Raw genomic sequence first — 22,401 nt, 5'->3', positions numbered from 1 at the left:
TTTTTTTATGTTTCTTTTTGCTGGGCTTGATCCGACCCTGAATCTGCAGAAATTATGTTTCTAGCCCCTTCCTAGGCCGAGAAAATAACTTAAAACCGATCCAAATTAATTGACGTATGTTTAGGTTATTAAAAATAGAAGGGAGACAGGTAGAGGCTTCAAAACATTTTTGGAGAGTGTTTTAGAGCCCCCTGAGTCAGTCTGCACTGAGTCCGACGTCATTTTGCCCAAAATAGATTTCCCCCATTGACAATGCATGGAGAGGCGGTTATTGCACTGAATTGGTTTGGTGAAGTTTTATTTTTATTTTTTTTGCTGGGCTCGGTCCGACCCTGAATCTGCAGGAATTCTGTTTCTAGCCCCTTCCTAGGCCGAGAAAATAACTTAAAACCAATCCAAATAGAGATTTTTAATTTGGTCTTAATTTGGTCACCGTTGGTAAGTGACCGTGGTATAAGCGGGAGTTAAGCGGGATAATGCCCTTTGAGGTGTCATTTAGCAGGAATTAATGGACGAAGTGGAGGCGTGAACCGTCCGAAGGACGGTTGCCTCCGCGAAGTCCATTAATTCCTGATAATCGACACCTCAAAGGGCATTACCCCGTTTATACCACGGTCACTGGGAACTTCACACTGGATTTCAAGCAACTCGGATTTAGCTTCCTCCAGACTTAATCAGCAATATTAAAACGACAAAAGGCTTGCAATATTTCAGTTGATGTGTAATGAATCCAGAATGTATGACATTTTCATGTTTTTAGTTGCATTAAAAATTGCATTGCGAAAATAAAGTCCTGTATCTATCGTGTTGGGAGTAACGCGTTACAAAAGTGTCTATCTATCCTATCTATTCTATCTATTCTGAAGTCTATCCAGTCTATCTATCTATCTATCTATCTACCTTACTTACCTTACTTACCTGTGCTTACAGGACTGTCTCAGGAAATTAGAATATTGTGATAAAGTCCTTTATTTTCTGTAATGCAACTAAAAACATGAAAATGTCATACATTCTGGATTCATCAAAATCGGACTGACCGGGAGCTCTCCAGTGTGTGTGTGTGTGTGTGTGTGGCCTTTTCCTTTTTATTAACTTGGTCATTCATGACTAATTATACAAAACTTAACCACTATTTTTTTTTCAGATGGCCGAAACAAGTGGCTACACGACGGGGGGGATGTCGCAGGACTCCACCCTCATCCTGTACAGAACTGTAAGTTACACCCTATTGCCACATTTTATGTTACAAGTCTCAATGTAAACTTAGTTCTAAATACATTATATACATATGTACACATAGAATGTTTTTTTTTAAAGGAGGAGGCCCCCGCTCTCCAGCTGCGTCCCCAGCTGGCTCCCCAGCTGGCTCCGCAGCCCCCTCCTCAGCCTGCTCCCCCTCAACTACCCCCGGCTGAGGAGGGGGACGAGGAGGGATATTTGGGAGATGATGAGGGGGATGATTGAATTATTTTTTTATGTTTGTTTTTGTATATAGTTGTGTGGTTTCGTTTAAATAATAATAAAATCGTTTTTATTATAAAATTGGTGTGGAAGGTTTTCTCTTAAATAAGGGTTAGTGTTAAGATGGGATAGCCACTCGGGTTAAGGTTAGGGAATAAGGCTAAAGGTTAAGGTAAGGATTTAGATAAGTGGTAGGGATAGCTACTCGGGTTAAGGTTAGGGAATAAGGCTAAAGGTTAAGGTTAGGATTTAGATCAGTGGTAGGGATAGCCACTCGGGTTAAGGTTAGGGAATAAGGCTAAAGGTTAAGGTTAGGATTAAGATTAGGTTAAGGGTTAGGATTAAGATTAAGATTAAGGGTAGGGTTAGGTTAAGAGCATTTTACCACTTTTGAAAAACGTTTTTTTTTAGCTTTTTTTTCATACCTTCTTTTTTCTGGGCTCGGTCCGACCCTGAATCTGCAAGAATTATGTTTCTAGCCCCTTCCTAGGCCGAGAAAATAACTTAAAACCGATCAAAATTTTTCTTTTTTTTTTTTCTTTTTTTTTTCATACCTTTTTTTTGCTGGGCTTGGTCCGACCCTGAATCTGCAAGAAATATGTTTCTAGCCCCTTCCTAGGCCGAGAAAATAGCTTAAAACCAATTAGGGCTAGGGTTAGGGTAGGTTAAGAGCCATCTACCACTTTTGAAAAACGGTTTTTTTGGGCTAGTTCGAGAACCGAGTGGATCATGGGAATTCTTTTACCACCCACGGATAGGTCTAGGCCCAGCGGACTTGCTCAAAAAATGTGGCGCCCCTGGTGTTTTTTTTGGGTACTGCAATTTCAATTTTTAAGTTTAAAAGTGAAGCGTTTTTTTTTTTTATTGGATCATGGGAATTCTGAATAGTGCCAGTTGTAGCCCTTGGTCCCCTCTACATCCCCTAGAAATTTGGTGCAATTTGGAGCCCCAAGTTTTAACATTGGACGACTTTTAAAATCGACCTCACGGGGGAAGGGGGTGGATCATGGGATCGTGGTTGGGGTTGGGTGGTAGGATTTTATGAGGCCGACCTTTGTGCAAAATTTTGGCCACCTGGTGGCTTGTTTTGGTATAGAAAATCCCATTTTCCTTTTTTTTTTTTTTTTTTCTAAGTGTGGAGTCAACAAAATTTGTTAGTGAAAAAATAAGTTCCCACAGAAAGTGTTTAGGAGCACGTTTTAGGCCATTTCGAGTCTTTTTTTTTTTTTTTTTTTTTTTGATAAGAAATTTGAAATTTTCATTTTTTTTTTTCTTTTTTTTCATACCTTCTTTTTTCTGGGCTCGGTCCGACCCTGAATCTGCAAGAATTATGTTTCTATCCCCTTCCTAGGCCGAGAAAATAACTTAAAACCGATCAAAATTTTTCTTTTTTTTTTTCTTTTTTTTCATTTTTTTTTCATACCTGTTTTTTGCTGGGCTTGGTCCGACCCTGAATCTGCAAGAATTATGTTTCTAGCCCCTTCCTAGGCCGAGAAAATAGCTTAAAACCAATTAGGGTTAGGGTCAGGGTTAGGGTAGGTTAAGAGCCATCTACCACTTTTGAAAAACGGTTTTTTTGAGCTAGTTCAGGCATACAGAGGGGCGTGGGAATTCGGCGACCCCCCTCGGATAGGTCTAGGCCCAGCGGACTTGCTCAAAAAATGTGGTGCCCCTGGTGGTTTTTTTGGGTACTGCAATTTCGATTTTAAAACTTAAAAGTGAAGCGTTTTTTTTTTACAGAGGGGCGTGGGAATTTGGGATAGTGCCAGTGGTAGCCCTTGGTCCCCTCTTCATCCCCTAGAAATTTGGAGCAATTTGGAGCCACAAGTTTTAACATTGGACGACTTTTAAAATCGACCTCACGGGGGCAGGGGGAGGGGCATGGGATCATGGTTGGGGTTGGGTGGTAGGATTTTATGAGGCCGACCTTTGTGCAGAATTTTGGCCACCTGGTGGCTTGTTTTGGTATAGAAATTCTCATTTTCTTTTTTTTTTTTTTTTTTTCTAAGTGTGGAGTCAAACAAAAATTGTTAGGAAAAAAATAAGTTCCCACAAAAAGTGTCTAGGAGCACGTTTTAGGCCATTTCGAGTCTTTTTTCTTTTTTGATAAGAAATTTGAAAATTTCAAATTTTTTGTGTTTTTTTTTCATAATTAGAAATTTTAAAATTCATTCAATTTTTTTTTTTTTTCAAGATGGCGCCACCCATGGCTGCTGTGAAAACGTCATTTTCCCCCAAATAGATTTCCCCCATTGACAATGCATGGAGAGGCGGTTATTGCACTTACTTGGTTTGCACTTACTTGGTTTGGTGAAGTTGTCTGGCAGTCGATCGGGGGGTAGTCTGTGTTGGCTCAAGTCATGTCATGACCCATTCACTGGGTCAAATTGTTTGGGTTAGGGTTTTTTTTTTTTTTTTTTCTTTTTTTTCATACCTTTTTTTTGCCGGGCTCGGTCCGACCCTGAATCTGCAAGAATTATGTTTCTAGCCCCTTCCTAGGCCGAGAAAATAACTTAAAACCGATCAAAATTGTTCTTTTTTTTTTTTCTTTTTTTTCTTTTTTTTTTCATACCTTTTTTTTGCTGGGCTTGGTCCGACCCTGAATCTGCAAGAATTATGTTTCTAGCCCCTTCCTAGGCCGAGAAAATAACTTAAAACCGATCAAAATTGTTCTTTTTTTTTTTTCTTTTTTTTCTTTTTTTTTTCATACCTTTTTTTTGCTGGGCTTGGTCCGACCCTGAATATGCAAGAATTATGTTTCTAGCCCCTTCCTAGGCCGAGAAAATAGCTTAAAACCAATTTGGGTTAGGGTTAGAGTAGGTTAAGAGCCATCTACCACTTTTGAAAAACGGTTTTTTTTGAGCTAGTTCGAGAACTGAGCGGTGCATGGGAATTCGGCGACCACCCTCGGATAGGTCTAGGCCCAGCGGACTTGCTCAAAAAATGTGGCGCCCCTGGCGGTTTTTTTGGGTACTGCAATTTCGATTTTAAAAGTTTAAAGTGAAGCGTTTTTTTTTTTGAGCGGTGCATGGGAATTCGGAATAGTCCCAGATGTTCCCCTTGGGCCCCTCTTCATCCCCTAGAAATTTGGCGCCCCTAGTGGCAACTTTTTTTAACATGGGAAAACAGCTTTAATCGACCTCACGGGAGCTGAGGGAGGGTCATGGGAACAAGGTTCCTATGGTTGGTAGGTATTTATGAGGCGGACCTTTGTGCAAAATTTTGGCCACCTGGTGGCTCGTTTTGGTGTAGAAAATCGCATTTGAAGTTTTTCACTAAACGCGGGAAAAAGGGGTGTTACCAATATTTAATTTTGACAAAAATTTGTGTGGAAGGGTTTGTAGGCTCCTTCGACATGTGTGCAAAGTTTTGGAGTTCTAGCTCACTTCCTTCACATAGCTACCGTTGACTCCAATGTAAAAATACTTGGAAAATTTTGTGAAAATGTTGTGAAAATTTGACAGAAAGTGTCTAGGAGCACGTTTTTGGCCATTTTGAGTCGTTTGGTGGTGGTCTGTGGTGCACTTTTTTGGTACATTCTAACCCTAACCCTTTTTAAAAAAAAAATTGATAATTTTATTTTTTTTTCATTTATTTTTTTTTATTTTATTATTATTATTTTTTTTATGTTTCTTTTTGCTGGGCTTGATCCGACCCTGAATCTGCAGAAATTATGTTTCTAGCCCCTTCCTAGGCCGAGAAAATAACTTAAAACCGATCCAAATTAATTGACGTATGTTTAGGTTATTAAAAATAGAAGGGAGACAGGTAGAGGCTTCAAAACATTTTTGGAGAGTGTTTTAGAGCCCCCTGAGTCAGTCTGCACTGAGTCCGACGTCATTTTGCCCAAAATAGATTTCCCCCATTGACAATGCATGGAGAGGCGGTTATTGCACTGAATTGGTTTGGTGAAGTTTTATTTTTATTTTTTTTGCTGGGCTCGGTCCGACCCTGAATCTGCAGGAATTCTGTTTCTAGCCCCTTCCTAGGCCGAGAAAATAACTTAAAACCAATCCAAATAGAGATTTTTAATTTGGTCTTAATTTGGTCACCGTTGGTAAGTGACCGTGGTATAAGCGGGAGTTAAGCGGGATAATGCCCTTTGAGGTGTCATTTAGCAGGAATTAATGGACGAAGTGGAGGCGTGAACCGTCCGAAGGACGGTTGCCTCCGCGAAGTCCATTAATTCCTGATAATCGACACCTCAAAGGGCATTACCCCGTTTATACCACGGTCACTGGGAACTTCACACTGGATTTCAAGCAACTCGGATTTAGCTTCCTCCAGACTTAATCAGCAATATTAAAACGACAAAAGGCTTGCAATATTTCAGTTGATGTGTAATGAATCCAGAATGTATGACATTTTCATGTTTTTAGTTGCATTAAAAATTGCATTGCGAAAATAAAGTCCTGTATCTATCGTGTTGGGAGTAACGCGTTACAAAAGTGTCTATCTATCCTATCTATTCTATCTATTCTGAAGTCTATCCAGTCTATCTATCTATCTATCTATCTACCTTACTTACCTTACTTACCTGTGCTTACAGGACTGTCTCAGGAAATTAGAATATTGTGATAAAGTCCTTTATTTTCTGTAATGCAACTAAAAACATGAAAATGTCATACATTCTGGATTCATCAAAATCGGACTGACCGGGAGCTCTCCAGTGTGTGTGTGTGTGTGTGTGTGGCCTTTTCCTTTTTATTAACTTGGTCATTCATGACTAATTATACAAAACTTAACCACTATTTTTTTTTCAGATGGCCGAAACAAGTGGCTACACGACGGGGGGGATGTCGCAGGACTCCACCCTCATCCTGTCCAGAACTGTAAGTTACACCCTATTGCCACATTTTATGTTACAAGTCTCAATGTAAACTTAGTTCTAAATACATTATATACATATGTACACATAGAATGTTTTTTTTTAAAGGAGGAGGCCCCCGCTCTCCAGCTGCGTCCCCAGCTGGCTCCCCAGCTGGCTCCGCAGCCCCCTCCTCAGCCTGCTCCCCCTCAACTACCCCCGGCTGAGGAGGGGGACGAGGAGGGATATTTGGGAGATGATGAGGGGGATGATTGAATTATTTTTTTATGTTTGTTTTTGTATATAGTTGTGTGGTTTCGTTTAAATAATAATAAAATCGTTTTTATTATAAAATTGGTGTGGAAGGTTTTCTCTTAAATAAGGGTTAGTGTTAAGATGGGATAGCCACTCGGGTTAAGGTTAGGGAATAAGGCTAAAGGTTAAGGTAAGGAGGGTTAGGGTTAGGGTTAGGGTTAGGGTTAGGGTTAGGGTTAGGGTTAGGGTTAGGGTTAGGGTTAGGGTTAGGGTTAGGGTTAGGGTTAGGGTTAGGGTTAGGGTTAGGGTTAGGGTTAGGGTTAGGGTTAGGGTTAGGGTTAGGGTTAGGGTTAGGGTTAGGGTTAGGGTTAGGGTTAGGTTAAGAGCCATCTACCACTTTTGAAAAACGGTTTTTTTGAGCTAGTTCAGGCATACAGAGGGGCGTGGGAATTCGGCGACCCCCCTCGGATAGGTCTAGGCCCAGCGGACTTGCTCAAAAAATGTGGTGCCCCTGGTGGTTTTTTTGGGTACTGCAATTTCGATTTTAAAACTTAAAAGTGAAGCGTTTTTTTTTTACAGAGGGGCGTGGGAATTTGGGATAGTGCCAGTGGTAGCCCTTGGTCCCCTCTTCATCCCCTAGAAATTTGGAGCAATTTGGAGCCACAAGTTTTAACATTGGACGACTTTTAAAATCGACCTCACGGGGGCAGGGGGAGGGGCATGGGATCATGGTTGGGGTTGGGTGGTAGGATTTTATGAGGCCGACCTTTGTGCAGAATTTTGGCCACCTGGTGGCTTGTTTTGGTATAGAAATTCTCATTTTCTTTTTTTTTTTTTTTTTTTCTAAGTGTGGAGTCAAACAAAAATTGTTAGGAAAAAAATAAGTTCCCACAAAAAGTGTCTAGGAGCACGTTTTAGGCCATTTCGAGTCTTTTTTCTTTTTTGATAAGAAATTTGAAAATTTCAAATTTTTTGTGTTTTTTTTTCATAATTAGAAATTTTAAAATTCATTCAATTTTTTTTTTTTTTCAAGATGGCGCCACCCATGGCTGCTGTGAAAACGTCATTTTCCCCCAAATAGATTTCCCCCATTGACAATGCATGGAGAGGCGGTTATTGCACTTACTTGGTTTGCACTTACTTGGTTTGGTGAAGTTGTCTGGCAGTCGATCGGGGGGTAGTCTGTGTTGGCTCAAGTCATGTCATGACCCATTCACTGGGTCAAATTGTTTGGGTTAGGGTTTTTTTTTTTTTTTTTTTTTTTTTTTCATACCTTTTTTTTGCCGGGCTCGGTCCGACCCTGAATCTGCAAGAATTATGTTTCTTGCCCCTTCCTAGGCCGAGAAAATTACTTAAAACCGATCAAAATTGTTCTTTTTTTTTTTTCTTTTTTTTCTTTTTTTTTTCATACCTTTTTTTTGCTGGGCTTGGTCCGACCCTGAATCTGCAAGAATTATGTTTCTAGCCCCTTCCTAGGCCGAGAAAATAACTTAAAACCGATCAAAATTGTTCTTTTTTTTTTTTCTTTTTTTTCTTTTTTTTTTCATACCTTTTTTTTGCTGGGCTTGGTCCGACCCTGAATATGCAAGAATTATGTTTCTAGCCCCTTCCTAGGCCGAGAAAATAGCTTAAAACCAATTTGGGTTAGGGTTAGAGTAGGTTAAGAGCCATCTACCACTTTTGAAAAACGGTTTTTTTGAGCTAGTTCGAGAACTGAGCGGTGCATGGGAATTCGGCGACCACCCTCGGATAGGTCTAGGCCCAGCGGACTTGCTCAAAAAATGTGGCGCCCCTGGCGGTTTTTTTGGGTACTGCAATTTCGATTTTAAAAGTTTAAAGTGAAGCGTTTTTTTTTTTTGAGCGGTGCATGGGAATTCGGAATAGTCCCAGATGTTCCCCTTGGGCCCCTCTTCATCCCCTAGAAATTTGGCGCCCCTAGTGGCAACTTTTTTTAACATGGGAAAACAGCTTTAATCGACCTCACGGGAGCTGAGGGAGGGTCATGGGAACAAGGTTCCTATGGTTGGTAGGTATTTATGAGGCGGACCTTTGTGCAAAATTTTGGCCACCTGGTGGCTCGTTTTGGTGTAGAAAATCGCATTTGAAGTTTTTCACTAAACGCGGGAAAAAGGGGTGTTACCAATATTTAATTTTGACAAAAATTTGTGTGGAAGGGTTTGTAGGCTCCTTCGACATGTGTGCAAAGTTTTGGAGTTCTAGCTCACTTCCTTCACATAGCTACCGTTGACTCCAATGTAAAAATACTTGGAAAATTTTGTGAAAATGTTGTGAAAATTTGACAGAAAGTGTCTAGGAGCACGTTTTTGGCCATTTTGAGTCGTTTGGTGGTGGTCTGTGGTGCACTTTTTTGGTACATTCTAACCCTAACCCTTTTTAAAAAAAAATTGATAATTTTATTTTTTTTTCATTTATTTTTTTTTATTTTATTATTATTATTTTTTTTATGTTTCTTTTTGCTGGGCTTGATCCGACCCTGAATCTGCAGAAATTATGTTTCTAGCCCCTTCCTAGGCCGAGAAAATAACTTAAAACCGATCCAAATTAATTGACGTATGTTTAGGTTATTAAAAATAGAAGGGAGACAGGTAGAGGCTTCAAAACATTTTTGGAGAGTGTTTTAGAGCCCCCTGAGTCAGTCTGCACTGAGTCCGACGTCATTTTGCCCAAAATAGATTTCCCCCATTGACAATGCATGGAGAGGCGGTTATTGCACTGAATTGGTTTGGTGAAGTTTTATTTTTATTTTTTTTGCTGGGCTCGGTCCGACCCTGAATCTGCAGGAATTCTGTTTCTAGCCCCTTCCTAGGCCGAGAAAATAACTTAAAACCAATCCAAATAGAGATTTTTAATTTGGTCTTAATTTGGTCACCGTTGGTAAGTGACCGTGGTATAAGCGGGAGTTAAGCGGGATAATGCCCTTTGAGGTGTCATTTAGCAGGAATTAATGGACGAAGTGGAGGCGTGAACCGTCCGAAGGACGGTTGCCTCCGCGAAGTCCATTAATTCCTGATAATCGACACCTCAAAGGGCATTACCCCGTTTATACCACGGTCACTGGGAACTTCACACTGGATTTCAAGCAACTCGGATTTAGCTTCCTCCAGACTTAATCAGCAATATTAAAACGACAAAAGGCTTGCAATATTTCAGTTGATGTGTAATGAATCCAGAATGTATGACATTTTCATGTTTTTAGTTGCATTAAAAATTGCATTGCGAAAATAAAGTCCTGTATCTATCGTGTTGGGAGTAACGCGTTACAAAAGTGTCTATCTATCCTATCTATTCTATCTATTCTGAAGTCTATCCAGTCTATCTATCTATCTATCTATCTACCTTACTTACCTTACTTACCTGTGCTTACAGGACTGTCTCAGGAAATTAGAATATTGTGATAAAGTCCTTTATTTTCTGTAATGCAACTAAAAACATGAAAATGTCATACATTCTGGATTCATCAAAATCGGACTGACCGGGAGCTCTCCAGTGTGTGTGTGTGTGTGTGTGTGGCCTTTTCCTTTTTATTAACTTGGTCATTCATGACTAATTATACAAAACTTAACCACTATTTTTTTTTCAGATGGCCGAAACAAGTGGCTACACGACGGGGGGGATGTCGCAGGACTCCACCCTCATCCTGTCCAGAACTGTAAGTTACACCCTATTGCCACATTTTATGTTACAAGTCTCAATGTAAACTTAGTTCTAAATACATTATATACATATGTACACATAGAATGTTTTTTTTTAAAGGAGGAGGCCCCCGCTCTCCAGCTGCGTCCCCAGCTGGCTCCCCAGCTGGCTCCGCAGCCCCCTCCTCAGCCTGCTCCCCCTCAACTACCCCCGGCTGAGGAGGGGGACGAGGAGGGATATTTGGGAGATGATGAGGGGGATGATTGAATTATTTTTTTATGTTTGTTTTTGTATATAGTTGTGTGGTTTCGTTTAAATAATAATAAAATCGTTTTTATTATAAAATTGGTGTGGAAGGTTTTCTCTTAAATAAGGGTTAGTGTTAAGATGGGATAGCCACTCGGGTTAAGGTTAGGGAATAAGGCTAAAGGTTAAGGTAAGGAGGGTTAGGGTTAGGGTTAGGGTTAGGGTTAGGGTTAGGGTTAGGGTTAGGGTTAGGGTTAGGGTTAGGGTTAGGGTTAGGGTTAGGGTTAGGGTTAGGGTTAGGGTTAGGGTTAGGGTTAGGGTTAGGGTTAGGGTTAGGGTTAGGGTTAGGGTTAGGGTTAGGGTTAGGGTTAGGGTTAGGGTTAGGGTTAGGGTTAGGGTTAGGGTTAGGGTTAGGGTTAGGGTTAGGGTTAGGGTTAGGTTAAGAGCCATCTACCACTTTTGAAAAACGGTTTTTTTTGAGCTAGTTCGAGAACTGAGCGGTGCATGGGAATTCGGCGACCACCCTCGGATAGGTCTAGGCCCAGCGGACTTGCTCAAAAAATGTGGCGCCCCTGGCGGTTTTTTTGGGTACTGCAATTTCGATTTTAAAAGTTCAAAGTGAAGCGTTTTTTTTTTTGAGCGGTGCATGGGAATTCGGAATAGTGTCAGTGGTAGCCCTTGGTCCCCTCTTCATCCCCTAGAAATTTGGAGCAATTTGGAGCCACAAGTTTTAACATTGGACGACTTTTAAAATCGACCTCACGGGAGAAGGGGGAGGTGCATGGGATCATGGTTGGGGTTGGTCGGTAGGATTTTATGAGCCCGACCTTTGTGCAAAATTTTGGCCACCTGGTCGCTTGTTTTGGTATAGAAAATCCCATTTTCATTTTTTTTTTTTTTTTTTCCAAGTGTGGAGTCAACAAAATTTGTTAGTGAAAAAATAAGTTCCCACAGAAAGTGTCTAGGAGCACGTTTTAGGCCATTTCGAGTCTTTTTTTTTTTTTTTTTTTTTGATAAGAAATTTGAAATTTTCATTTTTTTTTTTTCTTTTTTTTCATACCTTCTTTTTTCTGGGCTCGGTCCGACCCTGAATCTGCAAGAATTATGTTTCTAGGCCCTTCCTAGGCCGAGAAAATCACTTAAAACCGATCCAAATTAATTGACGTATGTTTAGGTTATTAAAAATAGAAGGGAGACAGGTAGAGGCTTCAAAACATTTTTGGAGAGTGTTTTAGAGCCCCCTGAGTCAGTCTGCACTGAGTCCGACGTCATTTTGCCCAAAATAGATTTCCCCCATTGACAATGCATGGAGAGTCGGTTATTGCACTTACTTCGGTTATTGCACTTACTTGGTTTGGTGAAGTTGTCTGGTAGTCTATCGGGTAGTCTGTGTTGGCTCCAAGTTTTAACATGCATGCAAAAATAGATGAAAATTAGTGTTCAAAGTGTGCATGTTATAGTAAAAGACTGCTCTCTAAGCATTCACTGGGTCAAACTGTTTGGGTCAGGTTTTTATTTATTTATTTTTTTTATGTGTTTTTTTTTATGTTCTTCTTTGCTGGGCTCGGTCCGACCCTGAATCTGCAGGAATTATGTTTCTAGCCCCTTCCTAGGCCGAGAAAATAACTTAAAACCAATCCAAATAGAGATTTTTATTTTATTTTTTTTTGGTCTTAATTTGGTCTTAATTTGGTCACCGTTGGTAAGTGACCGTGGTATAAGCGGGAGTTAAGCGGGATAATGCCCTTTGAGGTGTCATTTAGCAGGAATTAATGGACGAAGTGGAGGCGTGAACCGTCCGAAGGACGGTTGCCTCCGCGAAGTCCATTAATTCCTGATAGTCGACACCTCAAAGGGCATTATCCCGTTTATACCACGGTCACTGGGAACTTCACACTGGATTTCAAGCAACTCGGATTTAGCTTCCTCCAGACTTAATCAGCAATATTAAAACGACAAAAGGCTTGCAATATTTCAGTTGATGTGTAATGAATCCAGAATGTATGGCATTTTCATGTTTTTAGTTGCATTACAGAAAATAAAGTCCTGTATCTATCGTGTTGGGAGTAACGCGTTACAAAAGTGGCTATCTATCCTATCTATTCTATCTATTCTGTCTATCTATCTATCTATCTACCTTACTTACCTGTGCTTACAGGACTGTCTCAGGAAATTAGAATATTGTGATAAAGTCCTTTATTTTCTGTAATGCAACTAAAAACATGAAATTGTCATACATTCTGGATTCATCAAAATCGGACTGACCGGGAGCTCTCCAGTGTGTGTGTGTGGCCTTTTCCTTTTTATTAACTTGGTCATTCATGACTAATTGTACAAAACTTAACCACTATTTTTTTTTTAGATGGCCGAAACAAGTGGCTACACGACGGGGGGGATGTCGCAGGACTCCACCCTCATCCTGTCCAGAACTGTAAGTTACACCCTATTGCCACATTTTATGTTACAAGTCTCAATGTAAACTTAGTTCTAAACACATTATATACATATGTACACATACAATGTTTTTTTTTAAAGGAGGAGGCCCCCGCTCCCCAGCTGCGTCCCCAGCTGGCTCCGCAGCCCCCTCCTCAGCCTGCTCCCCCTCAACTACCCCCGGCTGAGGAGGGGGACGAGGAGGGATATTTGGGAGATGATGAGGGGGATGATTGAATTATTTTTTTATGTTTGTTTTTGTATATAGTTGTGTGGTTTCGTTTAAATAATAATAAAATCGTTTTTATTATAAAATTGGTGTGGAAGGTTTTCTCTTAAATAAGGGTTAGTGTTAAGATGGGATAGCCACTCGGGTTAAGGTTAGGGAATAAGGCTAAAGGTTAAGGTAAGGATTTAGATAAGTGGTAGGGATAGCTACTCGGGTTAAGGTTAGGGAATAAGGCTAAAGGTTAAGGTTAGGATTAAGATTAGGTTAAGGGTTAGGATTAAGATTAAGATTAAGGGTAGGGTTAGGTTAAGAGCATTTTACCACTTTTGAAAAACGTTTTTTTTTAGCTTTTTTTTCATACCTTCTTTTTTCTGGGCTCGGTCCGACCCTGAATCTGCAAGAATTATGTTTCTAGCCCCTTCCTAGGCCGAGAAAATAGGGTTAGGGTTAGGGTTAGGGTTAGGGTTAGGGTTAGGGTTAGGGTTAGGGTTAGGGTTAGGGTTAGGGTTAGGGTTAGGGTTAGGTTAGGGTTAGGGTTAGGGTTAGGGTTAGGGTTAGGGTTAGGGTTAGGGTTAGGGTTAGGGTAGGGGGTTTTAACCGAAGTGCACCGGGGTGCAGACCGTTTTCGGTGGATATCTTTTGACAGCAAGGTGCTAGAGAAACGGGAGGCAGACGCACCCCCCCCAAAGGGGGGAGCAGCTTTCCAACGGTGCCAAGCCCGAGTCCGTGCGACCTTCACCCGCCGAGATATCCAGTCGGGCATCACATATGCTGCTGTCTGTAGCATCTTTGCACAGCCAAAACCTAAGTGTCGTCCGTTGAGGTCCCCTCAGCAGCCACCAGATGGCAGAAGCGGCCCCTAACCGTCATCCGTTTATTATTATTTCGTTTATTATTATATTATTTATTTATGCAAGTCAGGATGTAGTCTATGAATGTGAAAGAAAAGTAGGTAAAATGCATCTCAATACAACATATCAAATCTATTATATTCACACACAATAATGATTCCTGTTCCTTCACTTTGTTTTTCCAGTTGGACACACACACACACACACACGCGCGCGCGCGCGCCGTTTGTTTTTTATTCCGTAGGCATGTCCAAACTATTCCACAAAAGGGCAGAGTGGCCCCCTTTTGTCTCCATCTTAAACATTTACTTGTTTATTCACTCACTCCTTCATTTATTAATTTGTTTGTTTGTTTTTTCTTGTAGCTGCTTATGTGGCTATACATTTGTTCATCCTCATGTCTGGTGATTGCAATCGTCCCATATATCATTACGGAATGTTTGACATGCAGTGCACGTTTTATGCACCACCTTTTCCTGCAGTAGCTCAACGTCATGCGTCATAATATATTAATTTACTGATGATTGGTCTACATAATAACAGATTTGAGGGAAAATTAAGCATTTTCAGATAATGTAGGAAATGACATCACAATAAGCAAATATACCAATATATTGGTATATTTGCAGGCACTGGCGAAACCGTTTCTATCGCAGAGGCGTCTGTTTTCCTTAAATCAATTGTTAATAGTCATTTGACCGACACATTCAAACAATCTTTACCGCCCCAAGCCAGCATTTCCTAATAGAGAAACAACAGGGGTGGGGAGGGGCACGGTCAGGGGGGGGACCGTAAAAGTCAGGATCTGTCAGTTATTACTGAGACTGGGTGGAAAGACGACATACTCTGTAGAGATTAAATGACTCAATTTAAATGAGAAAAATGGTGAATATAAATAGAAAAATAAACAAACAGAATCACGTTCTTAGTATTACCAATGTCTTATTTTAGAGAAAACAGCAGAGGTGGGGTAACGGCAGATTCACGGTGGGGACTGTAAGAGTCAGGATATGTGTAACGTCAGTTGAGACCCCGTTTGTGACCGAGACCCCGTTTGTCCCCGATACACTTTTGTTTTTCCGGGGGTGGTCACGGTAGTTACGAGAGAAGACAAAAAGTTCAGAGAGAAATACACATTAACTGTTTGTTATCTCATAAGCGGCGTGGTGCCGGCTCCTTTTGACCTTTTGACCCCAGACTTCTAGAACGTATGAAAATATCTTGGCGGTGGCGAAACGGTGCAAACGAGGTGTCCTTTGACATCTACGTTTCGAGGCGATTGCAACAGTGCCACACATGATCATATTTGAATATGTTTCGGGGTAGTAATTAGCTGTCGATTTTGGAGGCCTTTATCAATAATGACCAGCTATAGATTTGCTTCCTGATGGAGATTTTTGACAAATTACATGTTATTTAGCATCTACACGTTGAGCTGACTCCAATGAGATCAAGCTAGCCCTCTTGCCACACCGAGATCATGTCGTAGACCATAGGTGTACCATGTCAAATACATGTTACAATTTGCTAGAGTGTCACGCTTGGTGTCATTGGACTCGGCTCAACGTGTAGATAATAAAATAACATGTCATTTGTCAGGAAATTACATCACGGTAAGCAAATATACCAATATATTGGTATATTTGCAGGCACTGGCGAAACCGTTTCTATCGCAGAGGCGTCTGCTTTGCTTGAATCCATTGTTTGTCTTTGTTTATCCGACATTTTTCTGATCACCAGCCACCACTGTTATCCATATTCATATATTGACATTACCGCGGCACCACACATGCTGCTGGCTGTAGCAGCGAAATACAAAGTGGGGTCCGTCGAGGTCCCCTCAGCAGCCACCAGATGGCAGAAACGGCCCTTAACCGTCATCACGTGTTTGTTTATTATTATTTATTTGATATCATTCAACTGTATATGTGTAGTTACAGGCGGTTAGGGTGTGTAGGTCTGTAGATATGCAGTGTAAGTTTGGGGTTAGGGTCAGGGTTATGGTTAGGGAGGGTTAGGGTTATGGTTATGGTTAGGGTCAGGGTTATGGTTATGGTTAGGCCGTTTTTGGTGGATATCTTTTGACAGCAAGGTGCTAGAGAAACGGGAGGCAGACGCACCCCCCCCAAAGGGAGGAACAGCTTTCCAACGGTGCCGAGCCCGAGTCCGTGCGACCTTCACCCGCCGAGATATCCAGTCGGGCATCACATATGCTGCTGGCTGTAGCCAAGCTGCCTAGGATAGGGGGTTTTAACCGAAGTGCACCGGGGTGCAGACCGTTTTCGGTGGATATCTTTTGACAGCAAGGTGCTAGAGAAACGGGAGGCAGACGCACCCCCCCCAAAGGGGGGAGCAGCTTTCCAACGGTGCCAAGCCCGAGTCCGTGCGACCTTCACCCGCCGAGATATCCAGTCGGGCATCACATATGCTGCTGTCTGTAGCATCTTTGCACAGCCAAAACCTAAGTGTCGTCCGTTGAGGTCCCCTCAGCAGCCACCAGATGGCAGAAGCGGCCCCTAACCGTCATCCGTTTATTATTATTTCGTTTATTATTATATTATTTATTTATGCAAGTCAGGATGTAGTCTATGAATGTGAAAGAAAAGTAGGTAAAATGCATCTCAATACAACATATCAAATCTATTATATTCACACACAATAATGATTCCTGTTCCTTCACTTTGTTTTTCCAGTTGGACACACACACACACACACACGCGCGCGCGCGCGCCGTTTGTTTTTTATTCCGTAGGCATGTCCAAACTATTCCACAAAAGGGCAGAGTGGCCCCCTTTTGTCTCCATCTTAAACATTTACTTGTTTATTCATTCACTCCTTCATTTATTAATTTGTTTGTTTGTTTTTTCTTGTAGCTGCTTATGTGGCTATACATTTGTTCATCCTCATGTCTGGTGATTGCAATCGTCCCATATATCATTACGGAATGTTTGACATGCAGTGCACGTTTTATGCACCACCTTTTCCTGCAGTAGCTCAACGTCATGCGTCATAATATATTAATTTACTGATGATTGGTCTACATAATAACAGATTTGAGGGAAAATTAAGCATTTTCAGATAATGTAGGAAATGACATCACAATAAGCAAATATACCAATATATTGGTATATTTGCAGGCACTGGCGAAACCGTTTCTATCGCAGAGGCGTCTGTTTTCCTTAAATCAATTGTTAATAGTCATTTGACCGACACATTCAAACAATCTTTACCGCCCCAAGCCAGCATTTCCTAATAGAGAAACAACAGGGGTGGGGAGGGGCACGGTCAGGGGGGGGACCGTAAAAGTCAGGATCTGTCAGTTATTACTGAGACTGGGTGGAAAGACGACATACTCTGTAGAGATTAAATGACTCAATTTAAATGAGAAAAATGGTGAATATAAATAGAAAAATAAACAAACAGAATCACGTTCTTAGTATTACCAATGTCTTATTTTAGAGAAAACAGCAGAGGTGGGGTAACGGCAGATTCACGGTGGGGACTGTAAGAGTCAGGATATGTGTAACGTCAGTTGAGACCCCGTTTGTGACCGAGACCCCGTTTGTCCCCGATACACTTTTGTTTTTCCGGGGGTGGTCACGGTAGTTACGAGAGAAGACAAAAAGTTCAGAGAGAAATACACATTAACTGTTTGTTATCTCATAAGCGGCGTGGTGCCGGCTCCTTTTGACCTTTTGACCCCAGACTTCTAGAACGTATGAAAATATCTTGGCGGTGGCGAAACGGTGCAAACGAGGTGTCCTTTGACATCTACGTTTCGAGGCGATTGCAACAGTGCCACACATGATCATATTTGAATATGTTTCGGGGTAGTAATTAGCTGTCGATTTTGGAGGCCTTTATCAATAATGACCAGCTATAGATTTGCTTCCTGATGGAGATTTTTGACAAATTACATGTTATTTAGCATCTACACGTTGAGCTGACTCCAATGAGATCAAGCTAGCCCTCTTGCCACACCGAGATCATGTCGTAGACCATAGGTGTACCATGTCAAATACATGTTACAATTTGCTAGAGTGTCACGCTTGGTGTCATTGGACTCGGCTCAACGTGTAGATAATAAAATAACATGTCATTTGTCAGGAAATTACATCACGGTAAGCAAATATACCAATATATTGGTATATTTGCAGGCACTGGCGAAACCGTTTCTATCGCAGAGGCGTCTGCTTTGCTTGAATCCATTGTTTGTCTTTGTTTATCCGACATTTTTCTGATCACCAGCCACCACTGTTATCCATATTCATATATTGACATTACCGCGGCACCACACATGCTGCTGGCTGTAGCAGCGAAATACAAAGTGGGGTCCGTCGAGGTCCCCTCAGCAGCCACCAGATGGCAGAAACGGCCCTTAACCGTCATCACGTGTTTGTTTATTATTATTTATTTGATATCATTCAACTGTATATGTGTAGTTACAGGCGGTTAGGGTGTGTAGGTCTGTAGATATGCAGTGTAAGTTTGGGGTTAGGGTCAGGGTTATGGTTAGGGAGGGTTAGGGTTATGGTTATGGTTAGGGTCAGGGTTATGGTTATGGTTAGGCCGTTTTTGGTGGATATCTTTTGACAGCAAGGTGCTAGAGAAACGGGAGGCAGACGCACCCCCCCCAAAGGGAGGAACAGCTTTCCAACGGTGCCGAGCCCGAGTCCGTGCGACCTTCACCCGCCGAGATATCCAGTCGGGCATCACATATGCTGCTGGCTGTAGCCAAGCTGCCTAGGATAGGGGGTTTTAACCGAAGTGCACCGGGGTGCAGACCGTTTTCGGTGGATATCTTTTGACAGCAAGGTGCTAGAGAAACGGGAGGCAGACGCACCCCCCCCAAAGGGGGGAGCAGGGTTAGGGTTAGGGTTAGGGTTAGGGTTAGGGTTAGGGTTAGGGTTAGGGTTAGGGTTAGGGTTAGGGTTAGGGTTAGGGTTAGGGTTAGGGTTAGGGTTAGGGTTAGGGTTAGGGTTAGGGTTAGGGTTAGGGTTAGGGTTAGGGTTAGGGTTAGGGTTAGGGTTAGGGTTAGGGTTAGGGTTAGGGTTAGGGTTAGGGTTAGGGTTAGGGTTAGGGTTAGGGTTAGGGTTAGGGTTAGGGTTAGGGTTAGGGTTAGGGTTAGGGTTAGGGTTAGGGTTAGGGTTAGGGTTAGGGTTAGGGTTAGGGTTAGGGTTAGGGTTAGGGTTAGGGTTAGGGTTAGGGTTAGGGTTAGGGTTAGGGTTAGGGTTAGGGTTAAGGTTTGAGGCCAATTTAACATGGAGTTTAATACCCGATTTGGAAAGTCAAGATTCAGCTCGACTGACCCCCCTCCAATTTGGACTTTTTGACAGAGTGTCACCATTGAAGTAGTTTAAAGTCGGACCTTCGAAGTCTGAAGTTGGACCCTGGATTTGGATGTTGAAGTTGGATGCTCGAATTTGGATGCTGAATTTGGATGTTGGAAATTTGTACTCCCGTACTAAAGGGCGGCAGCACTGAGTCCAAAAAATGTACGTCTGGATTTGGAAGTGTAATTCGAAAAACCTCTAGGGGCAGTAGTGCTCCATGGTAAAACTAAACATCAGTAATTTGGAAGTTGAAAATGTATTCAAACACTAAGTCCACCGACAGCAATCGGTTCATGTCTACGATTTGGAAGTTGGAAGTAGGTACATTTCCTGAAGTTGGAAGTTGGAAGTAGGTTAAAAATCAATGTATAATCTAAGTCCACCAACAGCAATTGGCTGATGTCTACAATTTGGAAGTTGGAAGTAGGTAAATGTCCTGAAGTTGGAAGTTGGTTAAAAATCAATGTATAGTCTAAGTTTTGTCAGAATTTTTGTCAGAGTGTCACTATTGAATATATGTCAATTTGGAAGCTGGAAGTAGGTAAATGTCCTGAAGTTGGAAGTTTTGTCAGAATTTTTGTCAGAGTGTCACCATTGAACATATGTAGATTTGGAAGCTGGAAGTAGGTAAATGTCCTGAAGTTGGAAGTTGGAAGTAGGTTAAAAATCAATGTATAATCTAAGTCCACCAACAGCAATTGGCTGATGTCTACAATTTGGAAGTTGGAAGTAGGTAAATGTCCTGAAGTTGGAAGTTGGTTAAAAATCAATGTATAGTCTAAGTTTTGTCTGAATTTTTGTCAGAGTGTCACCATTGAATATATGTCAATTTGGAAGCTGGAAGTAGGTAAATGTCCTGAAGTTGCAAGTTTTGTCAGAATTTTTGTCAGAGTGTCACCATTGAACATATGTAGATTTGGAAGTTGGAAGTTGGAATTTGTCAGTGTCACCATTGAACATGTGTAGATTTGGAAGTTGGAATTTGGAAGTGTGACCATTGAACATGTGTGGATTTGGAAGTTGGAAGTTGGAATTTGTCAGTGTCACCTTTGAACATATGTAGATTTGGAAGTTGGAATTTGGAAGTGTGACCATTGAACAAGTGTGGATTTGGAAGTTGGAATTTGTCATGTCACCATTGAACATGTGTAGATTTGGAATCTTCCCCATTGACAATAAATGTAGAGGCGGTTGTTGCACTTACTTTGTTTGGTGAAGTTGTCTGTTAGTCTATCGGGTAGTCTGTGTTGGCTCCAAGCTCTAACATGAATGAAAAAATAGATGAATAGCTTTGTTATTACAGTATACATTCCCACTATGTACTTTTCTGTTCTAATTCACTATTCTGTCTGTTCCAGCGTGTTGCGGGGGTGCTGGACTGGATGCCTGGACTCTCCTCATGGATATCCGGCCAGATCCCATTCACAGTTTTATTATAATGTGCAGCTATTTACCTGTGTGTCAATTGTGGCACCCATTGCACTCCTGACCATCCCTGGTAGTATTGACCCATCTTAATTATTATTATTATTTATAGTGCATTGGTCTTTTCTATTTTCTTTCTGTACACAGTATTTGTGTATCCGTTTTATATTTGTCTAAATTAGTCATGCATGTTCGTGTTTTTGTTATTTGTTCCTTTTATTCCTGGTGGGGCCTCTTGGACCAGATCAATATTGTAAATAAGAAACTGTTCTTAATGTTTATTAAGGTTAAATAAATAAAAAGTAAAAGACTGCTCTCTCAGCATTCACTGGGTCAAATTGTTTGTTTGCACACCTGCATACAATTACTGACTGATTATAAGGCTTTTCATCACTACCACATTTCAAGACGATTCCTCATGCATTTAATACACCTGACGTAAAATAAGTCAATCTTCGGTTGTCCCGGTGGTGCACTGGATAGAGCGTATCACTGAAGGCCAGGCCTCACCATAGCAACAGGGGTTCGAATCCTGACTGTGTCACATAAATATATTTATACATTTTCTTCTCCATTGCTCACAATATAGGTTTAGGCTACGTAGCATTGATTGATCCAATTTCAGAACAATGCTTTCAGTAACTCATTTAAACATATATGCACTGGGAGGAAATGCCCAAAACAGAATAAAGCCCATTGAACATATGTAGCTTAGGAAGATGGATTTCCACATTGACAATAAATGTAGAGGCGGTTATTGCACTTACTTGGTTTGGTGAAGTTGTCTGATAGTCCATCGGGTAGTCTGTGTTGGCTCCAAGCTCTAACATCCATGCAAAAATAGATGAAAATTGATAGAAATGTCAAAAATAAGAATTCAATGCTCAAGAGTATCAAAGTGTGTATTGAGCAGTAAAAAACTCTGCTCTCTCAGCATTCACTGGGTCAAAATGTTTGTTTGCACACCTGCATACAATCACTACTCACTACCACATTTCAAGACGATTCCTCATGCATTTTAAATTAAGTAAAACAAGTGATACTCCGTTGTCCCGGTGGTACACTGGGTAGAGTGTGTACCAATAAAGCCTAGGCCTCACCACAGCGACCAGGGTTCGAATCCAGGCTGCGTCCTTTGAATCTTTAAAAAAAGAAAAGATTATTAATGAAGTAAAATTGCTCAAACATGTTGTGTCAAGCAGGTTAGCCCCGGTGGTTCACCGGGTAGAGCGAATACCATGAAGGTCTTGTCCTTGATGCAGCTACCAAGGTTTGAAAAATGCTTGGGGAAAATAACATGTGGGTTACATTAGTTCCAATAGAAAAGTGACATTAACAAGGATTTTTTTTTCTGTTGGGCCAAACAGGCAGACTCTCAGATATGTTGTTCATGTGAACAATGGGGACGCGTGAATGCGTTTTGAAACCATCCGCTATCTCGAAAGGTCACAGAATTAGTAGGTTAGTGTTTTCCCCATTCACTTATATTGCCTTATGGAAGCACCTTTCACCCTCTGTAAAAAGCCAAGGAAAAGGTTTTTCGGTCCGAGTTCGAGATATGTTGTAGCACCAACAACCTTCTCTTTGGGCTATAAGTTTGGAGCTTCAGCCTCTTAAGATGGCAGAGCGACACCGTTGAACGCTTCCCAAAGGTCAATAGGTCAAGGAAGGCCTTCCAAAACGAGACCAGTACCCAATCTGGAAGTC

At 41.4% G+C, this 22,401-nt stretch overlaps 1 long non-coding RNA gene across 1 annotated transcript; it reads right to left on the bottom strand.

Annotated features, from left to right (window-relative positions):
- Nucleotides 1–20,253: 20,253 nt before the first annotated feature.
- On the bottom strand, nt 20,254–21,518 carry LOC115538467 (uncharacterized). Its single transcript, XR_003975333.1, has 3 exons — nt 21,462–21,518; nt 20,406–20,529; nt 20,254–20,316 (listed from the first exon to the last, which is right to left on the bottom strand). It is a non-coding gene; the product is annotated as an uncharacterized LOC115538467 (long non-coding RNA).
- Nucleotides 21,519–22,401: the final 883 nt, after the last annotated feature.

The sequence above is a fragment of the Gadus morhua genome, unplaced genomic scaffold (assembly GCF_902167405.1).
Source record: "Gadus morhua unplaced genomic scaffold, gadMor3.0, whole genome shotgun sequence".
NCBI classification, from domain to species: domain Eukaryota; kingdom Metazoa; phylum Chordata; class Actinopteri; order Gadiformes; family Gadidae; genus Gadus; species Gadus morhua.
The sequence above is the reverse complement of the archived record's forward strand: the minus strand, read 5'-3'. Positions and strand labels throughout refer to the sequence as shown.